This window comes from Notolabrus celidotus, chromosome 9 (genome assembly GCF_009762535.1).
Source record: "Notolabrus celidotus isolate fNotCel1 chromosome 9, fNotCel1.pri, whole genome shotgun sequence".
Taxonomy (NCBI): domain Eukaryota; kingdom Metazoa; phylum Chordata; class Actinopteri; order Labriformes; family Labridae; genus Notolabrus; species Notolabrus celidotus.
In genome coordinates, this window is record NC_048280.1 from 24,264,333 (window position 1) to 24,291,925 (window position 27,593).

The following is a 27,593-nucleotide window of genomic DNA, read 5'->3' on the forward strand; positions in this document are numbered from 1 at the left end:
GCAGAGACTTTTGGGGTGGTTCTGTTGCAGCTTCTCAGTTAGGGATTTTGTGAGTTGTTTTGTTTGTTGTAAGTGTTTCCAACTGTTTTATGCAGCATTAGTGAGAGTAAAAGCAGTGTTTAAGCTGTATGCTCTTGTAAAAAGTACAATCCTCTAGAGTATCGTCTTTTATAAGGTAAGTCAAAAATAAGCCATTTTCAATGGTATTACAGAAATTTCTGAAAACATGTTGAGTTTTGCAGTTTTAATCTAGATGAAGGAGATGATTTGTTTATCAGTTACATATGTAAAATGTATTCTTGCCACATTGTTTTAAATTATTTTTTTTAAAGCACATTGTAGAAGCCAGAGTCTAAGGTCAAAGGTCAATCCTTGATTTGCAGAGATCCCTTGCAGAGCTGACCATAGCAGTGTTCAGTGATATCAGATCCACCAAAACTACCTCCAATGTGCACAGCTAATGAAAACTGTTACCAATTAATTAAGAATAAATGAATGGAAAAAAAGGTTTTATAGGCTAACTCAGCTACCTTCACTGAAACCTCAGTGGATTTCTATTCCATTGTCGTCCTCCTCTTCTTGTGTCAGACAGAAGGGGCTCTGCTTTGCCCCCCACTTGAGCCCGATGTGATCCAGATGACGGGGGTTTCCAAAGGTAGGAGCAGCGGGGCCCAGGGTCTTCATGGGTCAGCTGTAATTCAGCGCAGAGCCCAGAGAGCAGGGTCTCAGCACACACAAAACCCCTCACAGAACACTGAGGCTCCACTTAAAGTCTTAAATATCACACAAACTGCAGTTCAAAGGCAGGTATGTTAGGAAGAAAAACATCAATCGGCTTAATGATGTTCTCTGGTTATTTTTGCCAGACTTTGAAAACACACCAATGCTCGGGTTTGCAGGGACTTGGATGCAGCAGGGGCATTTGAGGCCTTCACAGAGTTTTAGAGAAGAAACGGTGTGGATGGGTAAGAAATAGTTCCACAATTATCTCATCATTGCAGAATTTCTGGAGGTTTTACTGATTTTATTTCTTTTTGAGTCTTTCCCCAAGCACAAAGAGGAATGTCTGATGTGTGTGTCTTTGTTTATGTGTGTGATCCAGAGGCAGCTCTCTGTAACCAGAGCCTCCATTACAGGGAGGATGTCTGCTGAAATAACAGCGCGCTGCCTGCAACGGAATTTGTCTGTAAGCTGTAAAAGATGGCGAGGGGAGAAGGAGAAGAAGTGAGCTGGGGGAAGTATTTCTCTCTGTGGCGCTGTAATCAGCGGTGCTTGGCCCTGCAGAGTTTAAAATAGTAAATCCGCTCAAATACAGTTCAAGGGCTTAATTTAGAGTTGTCTCCCTGTAGGTATGTGTGCTTGTATGTCTCTGCCTGAATGAAGACATGAGAATCTAAAAAGTTGAGGTTTTCTATTTTAGGAAAAGAGCCTGCGCATTTTTCACTGTTGTTAAATGAGAGACAAGATTAAACAGTTCATACCATCATACATACTTAAAATAGACTCAAACAATTGTAATCTTTCCCTGCAAAAAAAGTGCCAATAAAAACTTCATCCTTAAATAGTTCAAGCTCATTGCCAAATTGCATTCACAAAACATGCATTTAAACCATGCATTTTACAATCCTTTGTGCAGACAGATGTAATGTTAAGATGTTAAATGTAATCATTACACAAAATAGTAAAATTGTCACAATTTAAGTTTGTTTTTTTTAAAGCAAAATCTATTGTCCTGATGTTTCGGCTGCTCTCTTTTTTTCCATGTATCATAAAGTTCACCTATGCAATCAGTTCCTCAGCAGATACAGACAGACCTCAGGGCTCATGGCCGGGCCTCTTATTATTTTGGGCCTCAGTACAGGAATCAGAGAGCAGGAATGGAAGTGCAGAGCAGCAGAATTTGGGTCAGGGGTTGCGGGTCTTTAAATGTAGTAGTGGCTTTAACATAGGGGCAGGGGGAGTTCATGAAAATGGTTTGCAGACTTTTAAACCATTTGAAGAGGAGGGAAATCCAGCTAATCTGTATGAAAAGGGCAATCTCTGTTCTAACCTGGCAGCAGGTCCTTCAGAACAACAAAACATCTAACTTACATGTCGCCATGTTTGTGGACCTGCAACATTTTCAGAAGTCTGACAGAACAGATTTTTTTTTGTATTTAGGTGATATAAAGTTAGTGGTATATGGGTAGCAGAGCCTTCTGCACATAAATCACTTAATATTAATGTGATATGTAAGAGTTTTGGGAGTAAAAGAAAAGTTGTCATATATAATTAGGTATCCTAGTTTACCTGAAAACTTAAGTAGTTCATTAAAAGTATTTGTACTTCATCACCTCCGTCTGAACACTACTCCTAAACTGTTAATTCATCCTCCATCATACCATTTGACACATGATCTACTTATATTAAACCATCTGGCACATGATCCTCTCACTCACACTGTTTCCTCCTCCCCTTCGTGCCTTTCCTCTAAACACAGAATCCTGTTAATAGTGCGGAAATGGTGATATTAAGCTGAAAACCTGGTGCTTCCTGAATGTCTTTCTTTCTCCTGCCTGCAGCCAACATTCTCTGAGCAGATAAGTGGACAGTCGGCAAGGACCAATCTGTCCTGCTGGCTGCTGAATGATGGACAGTAATTAAAAGTTAGCTAATAACCTCTTCACACCTGACATTTCAACAGGGAGGTCCTGGACACCATTATCTACATATAGATTAAACAGCGTAATTGGCAGGGAGATAGGGTTAGGAGGATCGCGGGGAGGAAAAGGAGAAAAAAAGGCCAGGCCATTGCCAAACCATTAAGCAGAATATCTGAGTGACACTCTGATTTTGCTCCTCCCGCTAATGCGACAGGAATTGAGCTGAACTAAAACGCTAAATGAATGAAGCCTATCTCGGTGTGGTTATTACCGGGGCAAACATCGGCCATGGAAAATAGCTTTAATTTCATAATAATTGCTGGATGGACGTGACTCGTTAGAGACACAATATGAGAGTGAGAGGAGAGGGAGAGGGAGAGGGAGAGAGGGAGGGGATGAGGAGAAGACAGAAACTCTTCTGAGGATAAACGCAGTTGGCTTGGCTGCACCACTCCTGCTCCTGCACGCTGCAATATGCACAAACTCATTTAAGTGAAACTGTGGACTGATGAGCTGGATGTGGAGAGGATTAGCTGCACTGTCATTAACACTGGAAATATGAAATAAGCTACCTAAAGGCTCCTGAATGAGTCCACACAGGTTTAAAAACACTGTTATAGTTCCCACAGGTTTTTATTTGATCCTAAAGTTCATTAAACATGCATCAAGTCAGAGCATTCACAACTGCTGACAGCTTTATAAAGACTGAGATAGATTTTATTTGTCTGGCCTGTATCCTTTTTGGCTATTAGTACATGTAGGCCTATGTAATACTTTGCCACAATGTTTTCTGAAATACTATTACTTTGCCAAGAGTTTCGTGGGAAGTTTGATACCATTCTTATATCTGTGAGCTAAATGTCGTTTATACCAGCAGCAGGTTAGCTTAGCTTACCACAAAGGATACAAGCAGTGGAAACAGAAACTAGCCAGGCTCTGTCAAAGTCTGCCCATTAGTGCATCCAAGGTTCACCAAGATTTTGTGACTTGTCCCTCTTTTAGTCTATAAAAGCCAAGAGTCTTATCCTAAGTAGAGTTTGCCAGGTTGCTGCTCTTGTCCAATATTAATATAATTTTATAAAACCACATGTTGCTTTTACAGTCAGATTTGAGAGCAGTTTGAACCAAGGATAGATAGTGCATTAAATACAAACTCATGTTGATGGCAATTTGTCTAGCAATTTATCTCCAGATGTAGTCACTACTTGTGCAACTCAAATGCTATCTATTGAAAACCAAAACAAAAGTGGATTAGCCTGAAATCCACACACAGCCATTTTTTAAAAGCAAAGGAAGGAATTCATCCACACCTAGTCCCAAAAGCTTGGTGTAAACCAGCACAATTCTTCACTATAAAGTGTAACAATGTTGTAAAAAGATAGAAAATAGAGCCATCTAAAACACATCCATCCTCCCATAAAAACAGTCTTATTAGCTTCCTGTAAAATAAATCAAGCTGACAGTGAAAGCTGAACAATAATGAAAAAAACATGCAGGAAGTTCCCTCAAGCTCTCAAACAGGTAATGGTTACCTCAAACCCTGCCAGGTCACTGCTCTGTGATTTTCTGACTGTTAATTTTATTGTTCAGTGATGAAGATTACGCCTCTCTCAAGCTATAGGAGGCTCATTTTGAATGTTGGCTTATTATGTTCAGTTGAAAAATGGCAATTAGCCTACTGCTTGACGCAATTGCTTGTACACAATAGTCGTTCTTTTCCTTTTTCAGAGAGAGCCATTCAAAGAGGAATAATAATGTACCGTCAACCACTTACTCACCCCCTAAAAAAGCCTTTGTGTCCCACTGGATAAGTCCTTCACGGAAATCATCGTGTTAAGTGTTAACGCAATTCTTTCTGCTTGGTTTTTTAAACATGTAGCTTTATCATTTGTCTTCCTTACACATTCTTCTTTTGTGGATAAAAAAAACTTTGGACTAATACGTACTAATGATGACCACTGTGCAGCACTCTAGTGAAGTTTATTTGGCTCTGTTATGAATCATAAACACTTGACAACAGCAGCCATACTGTTTTAATCAGCCAGTTCACATCATATAAATTATCACTTCAAGTTCAGCAGCTCCAAATTCCTGATTAAAACATGTTATGGTAGTTGTTACACACAATTTGAAACCTGCCTGGAATTTTTCACCGTGAATTGATTAACAAGACATATTTTGTTGTTTGTTTTGACTTAAATCATTAAGGTGGCAGATTTATTCTCTTATCTTTGGATTTGATTTAATATTTTTGTGGGTCATTTTTCAATTGCATGGTTAATCAGGGGAATTCTTAAAATATTTCAGATTTCCCAGGTTTAAACATGACATTTAGACAATTTTCTTCATTAAACTCCAGCACTTTTGGCAGGAAGTTTAAAAAGTTGGGCTGCAGCTCATGACTCCACCACTAGATGTCCCTCTTGGTTCAGTGTGCAGCCTGCTCTGTTGTGATTGGAGAGTGTTTCAAAGCCATCTGTCCATGACTTGTCTCTACAGACTCCAGGTTCATCCATCATGTCCAGGGGTTCGAGTCTCTCTGAAACCAAACAAGCAAACATTTCTTTATTCGTCCTCTTCATCTCTGCTCTCGTCTCCTTCCTTGCACATTCTCCACATTCTCTCCCCGTCTGTCTCTGTGTCCCCCTTCGATAAAAGGATCACTTTTACTGTTTATACAAGGGGATTGGTGTTGTTAACAGGTGTAGGGTAATGGGATCCCTACTGGCAGCCAGGCACAGAGAGGGTCGCACCCCTCCTCTTCCTCACTCTCACACTCAGAGTGGCGATACTCCTCTGATGGATTGCACCCACCATTCATCTAAATTATGTCACTGGCAATGAGCTATCAGTTCAATCTGGCCTAAACCAAGCACAGGGTTTGTTTCTGTTGACACTTCCTCAGCATTCACTTCTCCTGCTGATTACTGTCAGGGCCTGCAGGAGTGACGCAGCTCGGCCCAGCTCCACCGCACACTCAGTGTGTGTGTGTGTGTGTGTATGTATATGTGTGTGTGCCCATTTTCACTGCCACTTTCCAGCTGTTTGGAAGCAGGAATCAGGAAGCAGCAGAGGACTCTGAATTTGTTTTCTGTGACTACAGATTGGTGTCACATGAACCCTATGCTGTAAATTATACAGACCAATTCAACATGCAGCTCTCGGTGGAATCAGGCCCTCAGTTTAGTCCTTCAATTAAAAAATAAGAAATACAGAAAAAACCTTCAAATTAAGAAGATAAAATGTCCTCACAGAGCATTAAAGGATCCATAAAGTGCTAATGTGCGATAATTGGTAAGTGCAGGGATAGATTTTTAAAGGATCATAATTTTTTAGTGGCCCGTGCAGCCTATTGAATAATATTGTCTGTTGCTGAACATAGAAATTATTATTATGTCAGGAAGTTTTTCTCAGCCTCTTTTACATGTGCGCACTCGACTTTTTTTCAGAGGCTCTGAAATCTACCCTGATGGACCAGGAGGGTAGTGGGTGTGGGAGAGATGATTTTTGGGAGGCAGGACTTGATATAAAAATCTTACGGCAAAGTCACCATGTAACATTTACAACACAAGGGCACACTAAGTAATGCTGTGATGACAGGTGTTGTATTCATATCAATGATATGTTTAATAAGACAGATGGGCAGACCCTTTTTGAGAGGACATAAAAGAGTACCCTTCAGTCTTGGATGTTTTTATTCATCCTGTTATGTGTCACACCGGTCATGTGATAGAAATGTCATCACCCAAACCTACTAGCTCATGGGTCATTTTCCTAAATATTTTTTCCCACATCAGCCCGTTCTGACTTCTTGGACTTCTGACATTTTACAAGGAGGCTGGCAGGAAAACACTCAGGGTAAACTTGAGATACAAATTTGGAAGGTTTGCATTCACACATGCAGCTAACTCTGAAGATTTTGGGTTGTTTAAGGAGTTATGTGCATGTGTGAATGCAGCTCCTGTCTGTTTATTTAGAGGGGATTAAGTACAGTCCGCTTCAGAAAGTAAATAGATAACACATTTATGAAATATTTTTTTCAAATCTGGCGCTTTAAAGGATTTACTGGCCGGCAGTAAGTAGCATACAAGAGGTTGAATTTACTAGTACACTAAAAGAAGAGACATTTATATGGGCCTGTAATGTAGTTAAGAACTACTTGCTGACATCAGACGTTAATTATTGATGGGAATCCTGTGAGAGAGTCCTGTTTGATGTGGATATACAACCACAAGCCTAATATGATGATGTAAAATTAAAAGGTGTTCCTTTCAATCCTGCCATTTTAATCCAGTCCAGCCATTTTGGATCCCATGTTTCTCTTCTCTCTCAGCCTCCTCTGAGCTCCTCCCTCATATGTTTAATTCCTTTTTCTCCTGGCGTCCCTAAGAAATCCTCCCAGCTGCATAACAGATGTCAAATATCTTTCTTTCTCTTTTTCTTCCCTCTTGTCTCTCATTTTTTTATCTGTACAATCCCTTTTGGAAAAACGATGACTGAATTCTTAATTCTGACCACACAACTAAAAAACAGACAACAGCTTAACTGTGATTGCCAACCAAGTTGTGTCATCATTTTGATTTATCTATTAACCAAGCCGCTCACCCCCCATGCTGGCCTTTCCTCCACTTCTTTACTTCACTCCATCTTTCTCTCAAATTCAGTTTTTGCCTGGAGGACTTCCACCCTCCTCCAGTCAGTGCTGTTGGCAGAGCGAGTGATGGGGGGCCACAGACAGAGTTAAGAGAGAGTGCAAACAGTGAAAAGTTCCTCAGCTCTTTATTCTCATTGAGGAAGAAAATTATCCTGAGGATAGTTTGATTCATTGAGTGAATTCCTGAAGCTGATTATTTGACCATTAAACTCATGTGGGTTAATTTATCATGTGAAGCTTGATGATGTGAGGTTAAGTCTTTTCCTTTTTTTTTTTCCTGAAGCTGAAAAACACCTCATGGTTTAGATTTCCTAAATAGATGGGGGTGGAGAGAAGTAAAGGAGCAGAAATTGAGAAAAGAAAGAAAATGAGGGGAAGGCAGCGACATTTCGCTGCTTAATTGAGCCTATCTAACACGTTGTTAGCTTGTTATTTCAGATAAATAACCCAATAAATGTTCCCCAGATTACATTATTACAGTTGTAAAATGCACCCAGGGAATCAGATCCTCTATATAAAAAACTGGCGTTCATGCCTCCCACATTGTTTTTTATTGAGTTCTTCACCCACAGAAGCCAAATATAGAACCAAAGACACACTGATAGAAATAATATGCAATACTTAGTTTTGAATCTACACTTGAATCTACCCAAATGCTTTTAAAATGCATATTTTATGCTCGCCTGACAGCCAGTTCACAAGACTTACAAAAGAAAGCCCTTTCACAACATTTGCGTCATTCCTTTGATGTCTAGACATTATATGCTTCTCTTTTTTTTCCAGAAACAAAAAAACCCTACATCTGACGGGCTAGTATGTCATCTCCTAAGAGAGAGGTACTTGACTGAAGTCACTGTGCAGACAGTACAAAGCTTCCACATTGGTCCATATTCATGAAGGTGCAGCTATTACTGACATATTTTCTTATGGGAACAAATCACCAGCAGGGTGTGGAGGAGCTGCAGTAGAGTCTCTGGAGCTTTGTCACATCCAGCTGATCTGAGTCCAGTCTTTGGGCCTGTCGTCTTGAGGAAGTTCCCATGGGTGGGTGGGACATTTTTAAGTCCCCCTCCCTTATGTGACTCAGTGTATGGATCAATAGCTGTATATAAAGATGGACGATACGACTCCATCTCCTCCCACCAAACAAAAATGAAGCTAAAATAACCCCTGTGAGTGAAGTGACATAGTGCACGTTTGGAGCCAGAGTCTGCTTCATGAGGCTGTGGTGTTGACATCTATGTTTGTTATCAAAAGGACACATTTAACTTACAGAGAAAACAACAAAATCCATCAGTCGGCAGCGTAGCAGATTCTTGTGTTGGTTTGAAACAGACACTTTCCTACATCCTTTTTAAATTATGAATTAATTAATTTTAAGTGTGTGTGTGGGGGGGGGGCTTTTTTGTCTTTATTTAGGATGCTAAAGAGAGACAGGAAAAGTATGGAAAAGGAGTGGGGGATGACATAATAGTGACAGGATCAAGAGGAAAACCTGTTAAGGAGGCTGTTCAAAGAGTGCAAAAGTCAAAGAGACAGAATGAGGGAGCATCTGTTGTGATTTTGTGGTGTCAGCAGTTCTGGGTTTGGCCTCCAGTCTTTCAGGGTTCAATCTGAACTGATGATCTATTTCTGAGGAGGCTCTTGTGGTTTCTTCAATATGTACTTCCAACTCTTGGTCAGAACCTCACGACAAAAACATTACATCAGAATCTCTCAAGAGACAAGAGACAAATTTCTCAAGCACATCCTTGACAGCTCTCCAGATTACAGGGCGACTCTGTGTATACAAGTTGCACTTTTTCCACTTTAATTTTCAAATACTTCAACAGAGAAGAAGAGTAAAAGCTGTAAATGTTGTCTTTTCATGTTAGCAAAAAGTCAGCCACCATGCATGCCATCTTGAGTTTTCTCAGTATTTGTTTGTATGATTCATTTCTTGTGTATAATGCAAATACATCAAAACATTTTACTGACCACATCCAAACATTTGACCTTAACAATGCTGCTATTGATCTTCTACACTGATTGTTTTTCTTGAGTTTGTTGGGACCATTTCTCTCTTTGCCAATATTCCTCCTCCTGCAGGATGACATTGAACGTGCGCTGGGCTGAGCACATAGGGGAGTGTGGGTTAGCAACAAGTCAATAACCGAAACACAGCCGAGCAGAGAAGGTTATGGAGGTGTTGTATGCATGTGGACTGCTAATTGTGTTTCTACCTGTGTGTGCGCGCGTGTGTGAATTAGCACTCTAGCATGGTAACAGCTTTGGTAGTCCGTTACGAGACCTAGGTATCCCTCCTCTACCTCATTAGTGCTGATTTACGCCACAGCTAGGTGAAAGCAGGCAGGATGGACCTCCCACCTCCCCCCTACACGTTAATACACACACACACACACTGCCCTGCACCCACTCTCTTTCTCTGTCTCTCCCTCTCTTCTGCTCTCTCTTTCTCTTCTTTCTGTATCTCTCTCCTTCTCATTCTCCTGCCACGCACAGACAATGGGGCCCTGGAGAATACCGGCTTGTGCTGAATTATTCAAATCAGCAATGGCAGCAAGCCGGAGAGCAAAGGAGAGAGGCAAGGAGGTAGAGGGGGTAGAGAGAGAGGCGGAGAGACAGCAAGAAAGTGAGAGAATGCAGGATGATGGGGGAGAGGGAGAGAGAGGCAGAGTAGAAGTGGTGAAGCTCGTTGTCTCTGCATGCAAATAGCCTCTTGCTCCTCTCTCCCTCCCTCTCTCTTTTCTTCTCTATGAGTCACCCCCTGCCCTTCACTGCTTCATTAATACACATCTGTACCCCCACCCTCCCCTCCATCTCCTCCCCCCCTGCTCTCTCCTAGTGATGAGGAAGAGAGAAACAGAGGAGGGGAGGGTTGGGAGGCGGGTAGGCGCTAGACAGCAGCAGTACGCTGTTGGCAGGAGGAGAATGTGCCGGTAATTAGCCAGTACCGGTGTAGACGAAAAAAGCCCAGGAAGGAGAAAGGAGAAGAAGAGGAAGAGGAGAAAAAAAAAGAGCAAAGCTTTTGAAAACAAGCCTCCTGCCAGGAGAAGCTCCCCAGAGGCGAGACCTGGACATGTCGGTGTGCAGTCTGGGAACAAAGGAAGGAGAGGAGAGCTGGGAAAAGATGGGAGGCTGAAGAGTGGGCCCATGACAGCACCTGCAGAGATGGAGAATCTGATTGTGTGTGTTAGCGTGTGTGTGCGTGTGCGGTATGTCAGCATTATTTTCTTGTGATTGTTTGTGCCTCTCTGAGAAGGATGCCTTCAGATGCACAGATACAAGAAGCATCACCACAATGTCTGCCTCTCACTGTGGAATAACAGCAGAATTTATTTGCCTTATAATCTTCTTGAAAATTACAAAGTGATTCTCCTGTCAAGACAGAATCCCTCCAACACTGATTGGCTGTCTGAATCCGTATCGATTCTCACACCATCATATATTTATATGAACAGCTTAGAAAACCCATGAAGCGTTCGTTCCATTATTCAGAACTGTATGAAACTGAGAAGTTGTGAGAGATCATTTCTGGTAAAGGCATTCATTTGAAATGTTCAGCTTTAACCATGACTTGGCTAATTTCTTATTTATCATTATATACATCAGACAAACACAGCCTTTATAATGCTTAAATGGCAGATGGCTGAAGGTTAATGAACTTTAATTTAATGAAGAGGCTCTGACCTGTCCCACTCATTAACCGAGAGCCTCTAAATTTCACTGCTGTGCCTTTTTAACACAGAGCTTCAAAAATGAGACTGTGGAGAGGAGGCAAAGTGTATGCGTGTGCGTGTGTGTGTGCGTGTGTGTGTGAGACAGAGAGAACTTGACCCTTGAGTCCTTTGCTAGCCTCATTAGTGAGAGGACTTGGTTCATTAAATGATGAGAGCTAAGCACAGATCACACACTGAGAGGCTGTCGCTGTGTTTTTCTTTTAGTAATTTAGAGATTTTACAGTCCCCCCCCCACCCCACCCAAAAAAAAAAAAAAAAAAATAGCTAAGTTGGCTACTTTAAACATCACATTTTTAAAGCTCTTATGCTACATTTTATTTGATATGCTTCTATGAGGAGCATAGGCTGTCAGAGAAATATAGTGAAGTAAAAAGTATGAAAGTTCTTGCAAAGATGTAGTGTGATAGAAGTAGAAAATATAGTTTGGCTGGTTAATTGTGAACCTGCCAGAACTTGAGTTATTATTTACTAGTTCTGATGCCTTCCTAAAAAATATTGAAACAAAGACATTTCTAGCATCCACCTTATGGTTTTGTCCTTAAAATGATTCTCTTCATCACATTGTTGTAGGTCCCAAACTTTGTGTTTTTTGACTATGTATAGAATCTGTTTCAACCTTTATTAGCCCTTAAGAAAAAAAATAGAAAACAAAACGTGAGGAAAAAAAAATACAAAGTAGATGCCTGACATCAAAGTACAATATGTCAAAATCCCAGTTTAAAGTCACTGAGCACACACTGCCACGCTCCCTCCCTGCTCTCATTGATGTGTGGTGGCCTCTCATGACTTTGGCTGTGGATCGATTCAGCCTGAGAGCGTTAGGCCCCTCCAGCCGTGTGGGCCCCCAGGAGAGCCTGGCTGTGGTTTGACATGCTCCGTGCTTCCCTCCAGCATGGCAGCAGCCAGCCGGCCCGACCAACCAGCCAGTCTCCCAAACATCCCCACACACACTGTTTGGAGTGTCAGCCCAGTGAGCTCTACTGGGAGCGCGGCTTGGCAGTGCTGGTTACGAGGCTCAGATGGACCTGCTGATGGGGCCTTCTGCCCAGCGGCCCCACGAGGGCAGGTAGAGAGAGAGAGGGAGACAGGTGTGTTTATGTTCCACTTGTTGCCCCCCTCAGTTCCCCCCAGATGCCCATGACATTGATTTTGGAGAAGGCAGAGAAAGAAAATCAGACAAAGGGAAACAAAGGGGACAAATGATGGAGGGAGGAAAAGGAAAATGTGATGTGATGGAATGAAAATTGATCTAATGAAATCTACTCGATAGAAATCAATAGAGGATTCCTGCAGGGTTCAGTTTCTAACATGGGCTGTATTCTGGCCCTTGCATATAATTTCACGCTCACATATACTCCCCTTAGGCTAGAAAAGTACTTCCAGGAAATCCATTTTTCTTAGTGCTCCCTGGGCAGTTTAAGCATTCCCTCCATAGTCATCAATGCTTTTCAGAGAGTGATGTGAATATTACGCCATGATTTTGGACCAATCATTACACAGGGTGTCTGGGTTGATGACTGCAGCACAGTCAGGTTGTTTGGCTCAGCGGGTTCCCAGGCTTTGAGTAATCAGGGTTTGGGGATTCTAATTAGAACAATTAAATCCTAATTACAATGTAAACACATTCTGCTGCCAAAACCTGAGACCCCCAGAGTGAGGCCTCTGTATCGCAGCCTCCCATTCTGCTCTGCTGTGTAAAGAACAGCATGGCCCCCATACTGTACAGTCCTATCAAAGGTTAAACCTCTGTACAGTGAACTAAAGGACAGTTAACCTTTAACTGCTGTCACTTAGTTCACCATGCTCATGACAGAAATTCATCAACTTATTTTGACTTATAGACAAAATTTCCACAAACCAGACAGTTGGAACTATATAAAAGAAGAAGTAAAACAGGATTAAAATTGATTCAGCAGAACAACAATTTTTTTTGTATTCCATAAGGTTAGTTCTGTGATTCTGTTGTGCAATTCTAGTTATAGCTAGTACTTAGGGCCCGAGCACCGACAAGGTTGGCGAAGGCCCTTTTGAAACCCGAGGGATTATAACTATTATTATTATTATTATTATTCCATATTTTGTATCCACAATTTGCTTGCCTTAACGCGGCCCAATAGTCCTCAACGTTGCACATGCATCAGGCCTGGTGAAAAATAAGATATTTTGGTGGTCCCGTCCAAAAAATCCCCAAAATGGCTAAATAGCGCCCCCTTGAAGATGAAAATTTCAAAGTGCCAGCCCAAGAATACGGTTCAACACACATGCATGACATTTTTTTTGGATAGGCATCATGCCAAGACCTACAAAAAATCCTCCATTTTGGATTTTTCAGTTTTTCACCCGATTCGCAAGGGTATGTATTTATGTAGATCACTCCTACAATTTTGCTCCAATCAACTCACAACCACGCACATTTTGAAGTAGACATATTGATGATTAAAAGTTAGCAGATATAATTTCTCTAAGTCAATTGGTGTGGGCTTGGCACCTCGCTACATTTGGAGGACATTTTGCCAACCTCTAAACATTAATAACTCTCATATGCAATAATGGATCAGGCCCAGGCCGGTCATGCATGATAAGTGCCCCAGCCTGAAAGCTTCCATAGGCAAATATTTGCCAATATCATATAGCACCCCCTACTGGCAGCAGAAAATCACGTCCTGCAGTTTTTATCCGATCAACTCCTGCTTTGCTCAGAATGTTGTCACATTGGAGATGAACATTTGTCAAAGGAATCTTCCTAAGTCAATGGATGTGGGTGTGGCTACCCCTCAAACTTTGAGGTTTCGCCATGAAACAGGAAGTACTTATAGCTCCTTCATACAGTGATCAATCTGTTTGAAGTTACATACACATGATCAGGGTCCATCCCTCAACACACCTACGGACTCATTTATCTACTACAGCCATAGCGCCACCCATAGGAAATACATTGTACTGACATTTACATACAATACCCAATCTACTCCAAATTTGACATGTTTCATCATGGACCCAGCCTGAACTCATCTACATAAACATTATGCCAATATGAATAGCGCCACTTAATGGACACAATGAGTATTTACTCTCAGAACATGTTTTTAACATGCTTGTGATCACAACTATTTCTATAATGATCTGTGATGAACAACCCTTCAGAAAATAATTAAAGTCACAGCAGCACCTATTGGTGAAAGGCAGTACTGCAATGTACACTATGCTGATAACTGCACGAGTATGCTCACAGTTTCAGCCTAGGCAGTACAGCAACACCTGCAGCACATCAGGCGGTGGCTTACATTAGGCGGTGGTGCACATCAGGCGGTCGCATACATCAGACGGTGCTTGTACGAAGGCCTGCACATATCCGCTTGCGGTTTTTATGTTATGATTTGTTGCTACCAGCTCTGAGCTTCAGTAGAGATGAAGAGGCAACAGAGGTCTGGCAAAAGATGGGAGGCTGAATTTTCACACATATCATTTTCATTTTTAAAGTGTTAGCCTTACATAGACATATCACAAACAAACTTTGATGTGTTAGATTTCGCTGAATTTAATATTTAATATGTCACTACAAATAAGCATCCCAAACTACAAGTAATAGAAGCTAGGCTTGCCAAACAGAATTTCCTCAGACTGAAAATTGTACTTCCTTGGATAAAATGCCATTCCATTATCTATACCTGGAGCCGATCCCAGCTGCCATTGGGCAAGAGAAGTACACCTTCGACAGGTTGCCAGCCTGTTACAAGCCTAACACACTCACATTTACAGGCAATTTAGAGAGACCAATTAACCCAACAAGCATGCCTTTGGACTGTGGGAGGAAGCCAGAGTACCTGGAGGGAACTTGCACAGGCACTAGATGCAACATGCAAACTCCACACAGAGAGGCCCCAGATGGGTTTAAACCAGTAACCGCACCAATGTGAAACCCAAAACACTTCCTTAAATGTTCAGCGTTTTTTTTTGTGTTATGTTGTAAGTGAATAGATGAATGAACTCAAAACTGTTGTATACATGGTTAAAGGTGAACTATTGTAAGAAGCCATGAGCACTTTACATTGTTTGAATATTTGCTCCTAAAGACTATTTAAAAAGTCCATATGTGAAGCATTAAAAACCATGTTGATCAGCTTAGTATTTATATAAGGGGTAATGCATGTCAAATGGGTAGTTATGTAAATTAGAATCCCGACAGGGTGAGACTATTGTGCTCAATTAATTCTCTATCTTCTCAGAACTTTGCAGTTGACTCACCCTTAAACGAGACAAATTTCAAAACTTTCATCACTTGCTATTGTCACTACCTCACATGGTTTAAGTTTCTTAGTAGCGGTCAGTAACTTAGATATGCACTCGCCAGCGCTCCTGTTGTTTTCTAGACAGCAGGACAGGATCCAAAATATCTCATTTATGTTACATGGACTACTGATATAGCATGCTAATGGAAACTAACATTTTAGCCTCAGTGTCAACAAGCAGAGGTAAACTGTGCCTGAATTGTGTTCTGTGGATATGCTTCAATCAGGGGTTTTGACCGATCAGAATCAAGTATTTAACACAGCTGGGTGGTTAGTAAGAAAGCCAGGTAATTAGAGTATCTATCAACCATCTCCCTCCTAATTCTGAAATTTTAACCCTATATTCTCAACAGTTTAAAGTCATATTCAATGAAACTGGGCTTTCATGTTTGTATCCTACATTGAATATGCATGTATTTGAATTATACATTTTAATTGAGGGATATGGATGTAGTTCACTGTGTACATGCAGTAACCGCACACAGTAATGTGCATACACACATGCAGAACAGCCTTTGGTTATCATTTTTTATTTGTCCATGTGTGTACACCCAGGCATTGTTTTTCTTTTTCTTGGTGTATGTGCTTATATAAATAATTAATAGCATTTCATCTTTCATCTTATAGAGACTTTGTACCTTCAGAAAAAAGCTGAATATTAATTATCTTGATTCTCATGGGCATTTATGTGCCTGATATAGTTTGTATTGTGCAGGAGTATGCGTGAGGCATAGGTGAATAATTAACAATTAATTGGAAGAGATGGTAAAACAACAACTACTCCCGATAATAAAGTAAGGGATGTGAAAACTTGCATAGACAGAAGCAGACAGGACGGTGCAAGATATCCTCCCATCAGCTGTGGAGTCACAGAGATGAGGAACACACAACGAAGGAGCTCCTCTGAGAGCGAGCAGAGAGGTGACAGGGTGTCAGGGTTCTGTCACTACCCGGGATCACGGTTGCAGAGGAGAAAGGAAAGTGGTTTGCTGAGGTCAAAGAGTCACTACTATATGTCATACCTCTGAGGAAAGAAAAATATATGCTAAGATTTTTTTAGTCTCAGCTATTTCAAGCTTTTTTATGCTGATGATACCCTCTTATTTCATCATTGTTCTCATAATTCAATATTCCCTTGTTCTCTTTGGCCAAAGCTCTGTCAGGGTAATTGGCAACAGACCTCAGTGCGATGATGATGGGAATCGTGTTTAGACCCTGATGTCAAGATTCTTTCCTGGAAACTAATTGCATGGAACCTATTTCAGGTTTAAAAAAACATAAACAGACATTTTTATCTTGATGAAATGTACCTCTATATTTTCATAGCTTTAAATGTGCTAGTTTCTACTCTTGCCACTCTTAACTCTCGAAACATGCCGGCCTTTCCCTGAGTCCTGTTAAACAAAAGGAGTTATGTCCTACATTTTGTTGTTTTTTTGGCACCTTTCAGACCAGTTTTTAGTCCAGCAGAGATCCTGGCTGCCCTTCACCACCCAGCCCACCTCCGGTAGCACATAAGCACCCTAATTGTCACGCCACTTCCCATTACACATGTCATTCCTCATGCCCCGGTCCCATGCCCGGGTGCCCGACCAGCTGCTCAGAAGGAGCTGGAAAGCAAGAGCAGGGCAAGGAGTCACTGACACTAGTTACAAATGTCACATGAACTTTGGTGTTAAATGAACAAAAAAATATTCAGGGCAGAGTTTTATGGATTGAATAAAATTATGAATCACAATGTAGGAACATATTCAGATTCAGATTCAGATTCAGATTCAGAATACTTTATTAGCCCCCGAAGGGCAATTCAGTTTTACAGTCAACTTGTCCATGGTACGAAATACACAGTAAAGGAAACAAGGAAATAAATAAATAACAAGTCGTGACATCAGCAACTACCACAACCAGTGACCATACAGCAGAGCGGGATGTTCGGTAGTTCCCGGTTTATTCTGCCTTTTGTGCATTTAGCATCCTTATGGCAGAAGGAATAAAAGAATTAGCATAGCGGTTTGTTTTTTTAACCGGAACATAATACCGCCGACCTGAGGGCATGATTTTGAATTCACTGCCAAGAATGTGTCCCGGTTGGCTCAAAATTCTGTTTGCTTTCTGGACCACACGCACTGTCCAAAGGAAGCAGAGGTCCTTAAACTGGACTCCCATGACTCTGGAGCACAGCCTGATGATATCATTCAGACATTTCTTGTCTTTCACAGAGAGACAGCCGAACCAACATATGAAGGAGTATGTTAGGAGACTTTCAATGAAACTCTGATAGAAGGAACATAAAATATTTTTGCTGACACCGAAAGAGTTGAGTTTTCTTAGCAGGTAGATCCTCTGGTTTGCTCGTTTGGCAATGCTGTCAGTATTTTCGCTGAATTTCAAGTTAGCATCGAACACGGTACCCAAATACTTATATGATTTCACTATTTGTACCTTTCCACCGTGGATCGTGCTGGTTATGGGGTCGACACTGTTTTTTCTAAAATCTATGATAATTTCCTTTGTTTTTAATACGTTAAGATCAAGGAAACTATCATCACACCATTGCACAAATTCAGGGAGGGCACAGCCGTGGTTTGGTTGGTGGCCCTGAAGAAGAGACAGTAAGACTGTGTCATCTGAAAATTTAACAAGATGGCTGTTTTCATGGGAGGACCTGCAGCTGTCAGTGTAAAGAATAAAAAGCAGGGGAGAAAGGACACAGCCCTGGGGGGAGCCTGTGTTTGAAGATGTAACAGAGGACTTGCGTCCATTCACAATGACCTGCTGCAGACTGTCTGTTAAAAAGTTTAAGATCATCACTAAAATTTGATCGGGTAGCATAAAATGAGAGGCTAGCCTTTCAATTAAAGTATGCGGTTGCATCTTGTTAAAAGCAGAGCTAAAATCAGCAAATAAAAGTCTTGCGTGGGATTTGGGTTGTTCAAGATGCTTGTACACTGTGTCTAAAATGAACAGCTTAGCGTCTTCCACACCCTTACCTGCTTGATAGGCAAACTGTAATGGATCCGGAGAGACACTGCCAGTAGTTCAATGTCCGGAGTGCATATACGTTCTCTGACCACAACGGTATTACAGTACCTTTTGTTAATGTAGAGACACTCTCCTCCTCCGCGAGTCTTCCCGGTTATCGGTGGGTCTCGGTCCAAACGAATTGGGCTTCCAAACCCACTTATGTTCAGGTCCTCGTCCCGATCCGACTTGCCCAGCCATGTTTCGGTGAAGGCGAGGAGACAAGTGTCTTTAATGCCGGTTTTCCACTTAACCCATGCCTCCAGCTCGTCCGTCTTGTGTCTGAGAGACTGGACATTTGACAGCAGGATAGTTGGAAGGGGAGGCAGTCTGCGGCGGTTGTCAAGCCTGAGATGTGTCAGTCTCCTGCGGAGCCCTCCTCTTCTCCCTCTTTTCCGTCTCCTATTTCTGCCTTTCGTGTTCAGTCTCAGGAGCTCAGCTGGGATGTCCGCTGGTATATCACTGGCGATCGATGTCCGTAGAGATATAAGGAAGTCATGGCTGAGAGCAACTCTCCCCAACTCGCCGTGTTCCCCCACGCCATGACAGCTGGAGAAGTTTAGTAGCAGCGTTGCCACGCTTAAAGTTGCGATCAAGTGAATAAAAGTTCTTACAAACCACATCGCTGGGTCACTGGCAAGTTCACTCACACGCAGACGTTAAAAGAAGTAAATCAAGAACAATAAAAACAATAAATAAGGGTGAAGTACCAGGACAGGAGGACTGCTGGGTCACACACGCACTGCAGCGCCCCTAGCCCATATTGTAACAAAATGTGAGGCTACTTACATCTGGGATTCAGTATTGTGCATGAACATACTTAAATGAATGTGTTCAATGAATGCACTTATATTTTGGTAAACAGTACATTGAGCAGCTCACTTTGCAACTCATGAGTGGGAACAAGAGCATAGTTCACCCATAGTACACCCTGAGTTTACAAGATTTTTTGAGCACTGGGTTTTACGGCAAGCAGAAGTTGAAGAATGGAGAATAATTCACTTTTTGAGTTTGTTTGTTCAGTGTTTCTTTAATCTTAGCCCTTTTATTTTAGGGGATGTGAAAACCTGCTACCTACGTTGTTTTTTATGAAACAGATTTTTGCCAAAGATTCAGCCAACAAATTATAGGGATATGTATCATTCGAAGTGTAAAAACTGCAGATTTTACCAATGTTTAATTGATATTTTTTTGTCTTTCAATAAAATCTGTCTATGAATCTATGGTAGAATACAGTAATTCATTTAGTGTAGGAAGTGTCAATGATTGAAGGCTAGGGATTGGAGCAAAGGCAGCTCTACTAAAAATACTTTAGATGCAGGTAAAAAAAAACAAAGAATGTGAACTAGTTAATCTTTTGGACCATGAACTTAGTTAAAAATGTAAAAGAATGAACTATGAACACAAACTAGTTCATTTTTAGTGTGAACTGGCTCAACACTGCTTGTATAAATATGTGGTTTGAGAGAGCACAGACCTGAGTCTAAACCAGTGACTGTACTCAAAGATGGTCCTTTCTAAGTGTAGAAAAGAGAAAAATGTATATTGTTGTCGCCTTGTGCTGGTGACGTAGTTCGGAGCAAGACTCAGCTGCTAGTGTCATATAATCAGAGCTGCACCTCTGTGCTCCCTTAAACACACATTTAGCTTACCCATGAAATTGTGAAAATCCCTCAGATTGAAAAAGGCTCTTGTGTTAGTTTGAAGCAGACTCCCACATGTATATAGTAAACAGTTTAATGACTGTAGTGTTTGTGTCTATTACTTCTCCTCCCACCCATCATCCTCTCTGCTAAATAGAGAACTGTCAATCATAACTTTGCACTCCCTTTTTATGTCGTCAAATAACTAATTAGAACTAAATTTCACAAAAAAATGAACCCTCTGTTATAATTCAGCTGGATAAGAATGTGCTATAATGAAAGAAAATGTGTTTAAGAAAAACATTCTGCAGTTGCTAGGAGTTGTTTTAGCTTCACTTTTGGGAGCTGTTGTGCTATCCATCTTTTTTGACAGTTTGGTGTGTAAATTCATTAAGGACACATTGCGGTGTGAGGACTACATTAAAAGGTGGCTTGTGATGTATTGGTCCACACTTGTACAAGCATGTCCTTGGCCATATTGAAAGAACGCTTACCATCTTGAAGATTTAAAAACCTCTTCCTGTCATATTATCTATATTGGTATTTCTTCAAGGCCACTCATTAAAATGTTTAAATATCTTTTGATTTCTGGTGTCATTCATGGTATGTGCAGAGGTAGTGTGAAGAAAAAGGTGCATTGTGGTTGAAAATACAGGAAAAATCCCAACTTAATTTGATTGGTAAGGAACACTGTATTTTACAAATTTTAATGCCAGGATCTAAAAGTCAGACTTTGAGCTGTACACTTATGATCCGATCACCTAGGAAAAATGTTAATATGAGGTCTATAAAGCCTTTTAAATCCCTTGCCAAATATCTGCTTTAAAAATGCTATAATTTGTTTTTTAAAGATACTTTAAAGTCTTTTTTAATGTTGGAGTTTTGAGAGGATCCTCCCAAAAATCTCATTTCATCCAGGTTTCTAACGGAGCAAAGATATAATCAGTGTCAGTCTCTGCCTCTGGGAGAAAAAGCAGTGTTAAGTACATGAGGAATAAATTTGAACAGCTTGATGTTAGACGGCTTTTGTTCTATCTCATTACCTTGGCAAATGTAATCTAGGACTCCCATCCTTTTGTGCACATATGCTCTGTGTGATAGTATTCCTCCCTTACACTTCTTGCTATCTAAGAATATCTGGACCTGACAACTCCTCCACCCCCACCTGCCACCACTCGGACAAAACAGAAACTGTATTTGGCAAATGAGGCAGGGAACGGAGGCCATGGTTGACTGCTCCTAAGTTGAAGGCAAAGGCTGTGTCCAAGGGAGCGAAAGGAGGAACCAGAAGCTGTTCGAAATGAGACCTTTTCACTGACACAATGATCTCACTTTCCAATGGGGGAGTTTCTTAAAAGCCACCAGCGTGTGTGAATGTGTGAGTGTGTGTTTAACACACAGGTTAGATAACTGTTTTCTGGTGGCTTGGACAGTAGCGAGACAGATTAACTACTGCAGTTGCAATAATTACAACAACCGTTTAATTCCCGACGTGTTCATTAGCTCTGAATGAAAGACATCACTTCTCAGTCATCGTTAGGATGTACTGGCTTTCGGTGGCTGCAGTGCACGATGGAGAAACGGCTTGAGAAAAACTGGTCATTTGTCAGGTAGTTTTTCATTTTAGCTTGCAGGAAAATGTACCTCCTTTTCCATTTTGAAACAGTTGCTGGAATCACAAAGTTTATCAAAGCAGCCAGAACATGTTTATCTAGAAATAATAAAAATGGATAAAGTCTACCTGTATGTGAACAAAGTCTGTGATAGGTGGTTGGAAGCCAATTGACAACAACCATCTGCTTTTTTAATGTAATTTACTAGCATTCTTAAGCACGTTTTGTCATGGTCCTTGTTTAAGTACACTGCTCTAATCAACTGGTTTTGGTAGAACAAGTTACTAAAACTTGCTGTTGATCTCTTTGCCTGTATCAAATGATAGACAGACACAGTTAGCTTTTAGCTGTTAAATAAAAAAATGCACTTAACACCTACAGAGTTAGACATTTTTCTCAAGAGGTCGTGGACACTAAAGAAGAGCAAAGAGTCAAATGGATAGGCTCCTTAAATTTAACAGGGGGCCTGAAACTCTTAATACATTCTAATATTGCCCACTATTTCAAGCACCTGCTTGCTAGCATAGTTGTGTGGGTGAAACATCATATCACTTCTGATAGAATAAAGGGCTAAACATTATTTTTCCAAATGTTCTTTGCCAAATATAGATGTCACACAATAGGTATTTGTTTTATATAGAAACAGAGAAATGTTAACTAATGCTAACTTTGTGATTAGCATGATGTAGCGGCTGGAATCTGTTTAACACTCTGTTATCTGCGTCCTCTATAAGATGCTTGATTTTCTCGAACAGAGGTGCAAAAAAGACAGCGATATTCATATTGTTTAAAGCCTTTACTTACAAGTTGGATAGTTCTAAAACTCCATTGAGTTTGCACTTAACTTGGTAAATCCGTAAGATAATATCTCTTTCCTCACTTACAGAGTTGAAAACTTTGATTTCTGTGTTTCAAATTGTAGCTGTTTTGATTGATTTCATTTATTTGTGATTGATTATTTGTGTTTGTTCATCGGTTGTTTCAATGTGTCTGCAATCTCTACAACATTGGAAATGATGGAAACCCCACTGTCTTATACATATTACATAAAAGGTTGTAATGAAACGAAACAAGATAGTATCTGTAAACAAGTCAATTTGATGTTGAAATCAACCCCAGGCAGTGAAGTTTGTAGTGAAGTCCAGCACAGATGTCACCAGAAAAAGGGCATCACATTGCATATGTTGTGGTTAACTTTTCTTTCTTTTTCATGCTGTTCCAGTTGTTTTGTTTTACACTGAGGTCACGAAGCAGAAACTGTCTCTAGTTAGGGGCTTCAAAGCAGGAGGTCTTTTTTTGCCATTAAACTTTTATTCAAACAAAAGAAAGATTGTCTATATTTTATTTGACAGATTTAACCGTATTACGTTGATTCAGATGAGCAAATATGCTTTACCAATTTCTTTGATCTTTGTAGCTGATTATTGATTACTCTGAGAATTGGCTGCCATATTGGTTTGGTTTGGCCGCTTAGATCATCCCCAGGATTAACAGGCCTTTTGTTTTCAACATGTTGATTTAATTCCTCCTCACAAAGTTTCATTTTAATTCAATATACAGCAATGTTTGAACAGGGCCTGGCTGCCAATTCCCCAACAGCTGGACATAAACTTTTATTCATCTGAATAATCATCTACCAATCGTGGTTCATAAAACAAATTGTCGTTATAAAACACATAAGGGCTTTCTGCGAGCAGCAGCGAGATTGTGGAGTGGAAGAGTGTTGAGAAAGGAGGCGATGCCGTTGCCGTGTGTGCAGAGCTTTTCCTGTGCTGCTTCCTCTTTTATGGTCTGACCTTTCTCTTAATTGGCTGCCATGTCTTTACACTGAGATTCTGTTGGTTTCCCAGCCAAGTAATTTCTCCTCCTCTTCCAGCTAAAGCGTCTGACTCTGACCCATAAATTGGAAGTGCTTTAACCTTTCCTGAGTGCTCACTTTATAGTGCTCTCTTTATTCTTTTATTATGCAGATGAGGTGGATTTTTCAAATTTCAAAAAAGTGAGCTGTATCACTCAATTGCTTTCTATTAGATTCTTTTTGTTCTAAAATTTGTGTTTAAAGCCACATTTTTTTGCACAAAGCACATCATGGAAAAGGAAAGATTTAATTTAACTTGCTATGCTCTCTTTAAAATCTCATGTAGTTCCTTTTCATCTCTTTAAAGTAGAGAACAATAGGACTATGTAAAAAGTGCATGCTGGATAATTGGAAGCATTGCCAAATCATCTCCTTCTTAAAGGCAATAATCTCTAATCCACCTAAATCAGTAGCATGTAATATTCCTCAATGCATAAAACAATCATGATGAGAAATGATGGCCTAGTTTGCTTATTTCATCCATAAAAGTCATTGCATGTGCATTAATCAAGCATCTATTAGGCTAAACAAGGCTCATAATATATCTGTGAAAGTGTATGTGTGTGCTCGGGGTGTAATATACTTGATGTATTGATATGTTTATTTCAATTTATTTCAAGACCTCATCCTGCGACTCTGACCCTGGAATCAATACCTTCATTTATGGTCCACCACCTTCAATCAATTCTGCCCCCGTCTCCTCTGCACGATGGACTGCCTCGGACCGGACACATGTAAGCAGAGCTCCATAGCTCTCTCTCTCTCTTTTTTTTGTTCTGACGGCTGCCTTCTGTGTCGCTGTGCAGTGGGAGGTAACTGGTCACTCAAATGCTAGATTGGCTGCGGGTCATCATCCTACAGCTTTCTTCGCCTTTTTTGCTCTCCTGCCCTTCTTTCCTGGCATCCTCCTCCGGCTTTCACCTCCTCACTCAGCTTATGACTGGCAGCTATATGGCTCTGATTCATGATAAACAAAGCACACAGCCAACAGCAGAAAGGAGACGCACATTTAGAATAATTGCAAATGGTCCTGAGATCTGTCATGAGCTTCTTCTCTCTCGGAACTTCCTGGCATACTTATGCATTATCTAGAAATGTATGATCTAGTTCTAATCATTTTATATGAAGATAGATGATGCATCTCCTTCTCCTCTTGTTGTACAAAAGTGAAGCAAAAACACCAACACATACTGATGTTGTTATTTTGAGCCAGAATCTTAACCGTGAACAGCTGGTGGAGTTGCGGTTTCGCGCCTCCTCTGCTACTCAAACCACACCTTTATTAACCATGTAATAGCAAAGATCCCTCTACAGTGTAACAGGGCATGGTGTCAGTTTGAAGCGGATTCTCAGTGTTCAGCCTGGTTTATACTTCTATGTCAAACTGATGCCGCAGCCTACGTTGTAGGTCCGTGTAGCCCTTTTCCAACTCAGAAGCCTACATGTGCCACTCCTCCCAAATGTAACGACACATCATAACAACGTGAGCCCCAAGCCCTGATTGGTTCACTGTACTGCATTGTATTTCATTGATTTACAAAACTTCCGGAACACTGTGTATTGGCCATACATCGGCTGTACCGTTCATCACCTCTGTTGTCTCTATACTTCCTTGTAATCATTGCTGTATGATCAACGACAACATGTATCAGCTCTAACTTCACATAACACACTTGGAATTGCTTTGAAAATGCAAGCAGAAAAATCAGCTACGCAGACACATCAATGCATAAGTATGTAGCGCTCATGACCGCTTCGGTCACCACTGCATAGGGTCAGCGCAAAATTATAAACCATGCTTTACTGAAAGTTCAGTTAGTGTTCGTTACAATTCTACCCCTGCGCTTCACTAATTCAACGCACACAGTTGTGGAGGAGACACATTTGTCAACAGAGCTGTCAATCATGAAATGACACTTCCTTTCAGCCAATCAGAAAACAGTGCTAACAAGATTTTGCATCAACTTTTGGAGGGCTTTCAAGTTGTCTACTTTTCTACACAGTCTAGGGTTGTTATGACATACAGGTGCTTTTTGCGGGGTATCTAGAGGAAAGTACTGCCCCCAAAACTAAAATCACACTCCAGCTGCAATCACATAAACTATGACTATCAGCCAGGTCAGAGGTGGGCCTTTAAGTCTGAATCTGCATTTTTGACTTTGTTGCAACAGACTGTGAGTGAGAAGTTTTCTGTTTTGGTACTCTCTACAGAAGAGTTTTTTGTTTCTGATCTGTTGTTTTTTTATTTGAAATAACAAAAGCATGACTGCAATAAATGCATGACGCCTCAATTACTGTGATTAAAGTAGGTGTGGTAAAAGAGTTAGAAATGGTAAAATAATGCTGTTCATAAATAACCGTGTATATTTACTTACTTGATGACATCTGTGTGTAATTCAGTGCCCCAGTTGGGCCACTCAAGTCAAAAATTCTTGATACACCCCTCTATGCTGTGTACATGTCGAGATAGTGGGGCATCCCTCTAACCACACTGCAAAATTGTGTTTGTATCGACAAAAACACAGCATTCCAGAGGAAACGCTTTGGCCTCGTGCAGTAATTTTTCCCATTTGGTCTGGTCACCTCCTTTCAGAAGAGCACAGGGTTGAGGAGCGCAGGAGGTTTTATTATTCTTAAAAAGCATGCATGAGCTGGCAGTATTGCTCAAACAGCCCTTTGCCTCCTCTGGATTTATTAGCCAATTTCCACTACCATTGTCTTTCACTTCAATCTCAGAAGTGAGGGTGCAGCGGGCAGAATATAGGGCCGCAATCATCCGAGTGTGTGGCGACAAAACCTCCAGCGCTCGCACCTGGAACTCAATAGATATTCATGAACATTCTCGTATTTAGAGAAGGAAATAACTTAATACCGACAGTGTCGATGGAATAATAGCCATTTCCTGCCTGACTTGCAGCCCCTCAGAAAATGAGATTGCGCCGGCCGTCATTTTTCTTGTCTGCTGGGTGTTTCCACGCAGAGGTCTATGGCTGCAGCTATGCTCCCTGCATTGGCAATGAGGTACAGATAGATAGAGATGGAGGAAGAGGGAGGGTGAGAGAGGACGAGCAAGGCAAAGAGAGAGAGAAACAGGGTGACTGAGCTCATGAGGAGACAGAGGATTTGTTGTTAGATTTACCATGAATAAAAATGCAGAGTAAAAACAAAATAAAAGGATAAAATAGGACAAAAGCATAAAGAGTTTCATTTTCTAAAAATCAACATGCTGTCTCTCTTTTACAAGGTGAAAGACCCCTTACGCTTCAGTGGAAACACAACTCGACCCAGGCCAGAGAAGCTTTTTCAGGGCCAAGCCAAGGCAAATATCATTACTGTGATTAAGATTGATTACTTCTGCTGGTGATGGGAGCAGAAGAGCGTCCACTAAGGAAGAGAGACTCACAAATACACAAGAAAGAGGAAAAAGAAGACAGAAGAGGGAATTGAGTGATGTGAATGGATGCCTGACCTGAGAGACAAAGGAATCTTTCAAACTATTCCTAACCATTACTCGGCCTGTCACGTTACCTCCGCCACCGCTCTTATAAATTAACCATCTCACAGAGCGGCTCAATCCTGCAACCCTCTCTTTGCGCCACAATTAGGTTTCTCTGCTTTGTAAGCCTTCCTTATCTCTTTGCTTTTACCCCAGCCTTCATCAGCGCAGACATATATCACGATTTTTCCTCTCCTTCCTCCCATTCTTATTCAGACCCTCATCCTCAAGAGTGCACAGCATTCATCATGAGTTTGAGGAGGTTTGTTAAGATTCTGGTAAGGACTTTTGCTACATTGGATTTGATGGAAAACCTCCAGAAACAAAGCAAAAAGAAAATAATTCTCTTTTGAAGACAATGAACACAAATAAAAAATGCCTCTTTAAGTTGTAGATAAACTAAATTGAGACTTCATTTAAGTTAATCTTGGCCTTTCATGACAACCTTTGGCACTCTTCTTTTAAGTTAGACCATAAAAATAAAGATGTGTCAGTCAGATGTGTTCATATTATGGTACTAGTAGTAGAAAAGGCCTCAGATGCTGCCCACAATGCAGCGTCAGGTATTTACAAGTACTCTTGTGTGTGTATCAGAACTGAGCTCTCCTGTTAGCGCAGAATAAAATGAAATTTTTCA

General features: G+C 40.9%; 1 long non-coding RNA gene across 4 annotated transcripts; it reads left to right on the forward strand.

The window, feature by feature from the left end:
- On the forward strand, window positions 1-27,593 carry LOC117819208. 4 transcript variants are annotated; one of them, XR_004632485.1, is made up of 4 exons: window positions 1-175; window positions 589-655; window positions 24,081-24,194; window positions 26,705-27,593. It is a non-coding gene; the product is annotated as an uncharacterized LOC117819208 (long non-coding RNA). The 4 variants fall into 4 exon arrangements; XR_004632484.1 differs by lacking the exons at window positions 24,081-24,194; window positions 26,705-27,593 and adding exons at window positions 900-965; window positions 1,103-1,562 and having other exon boundaries at window positions 589-807; XR_004632482.1 differs by lacking the exons at window positions 24,081-24,194; window positions 26,705-27,593 and adding exons at window positions 867-965; window positions 1,103-1,562.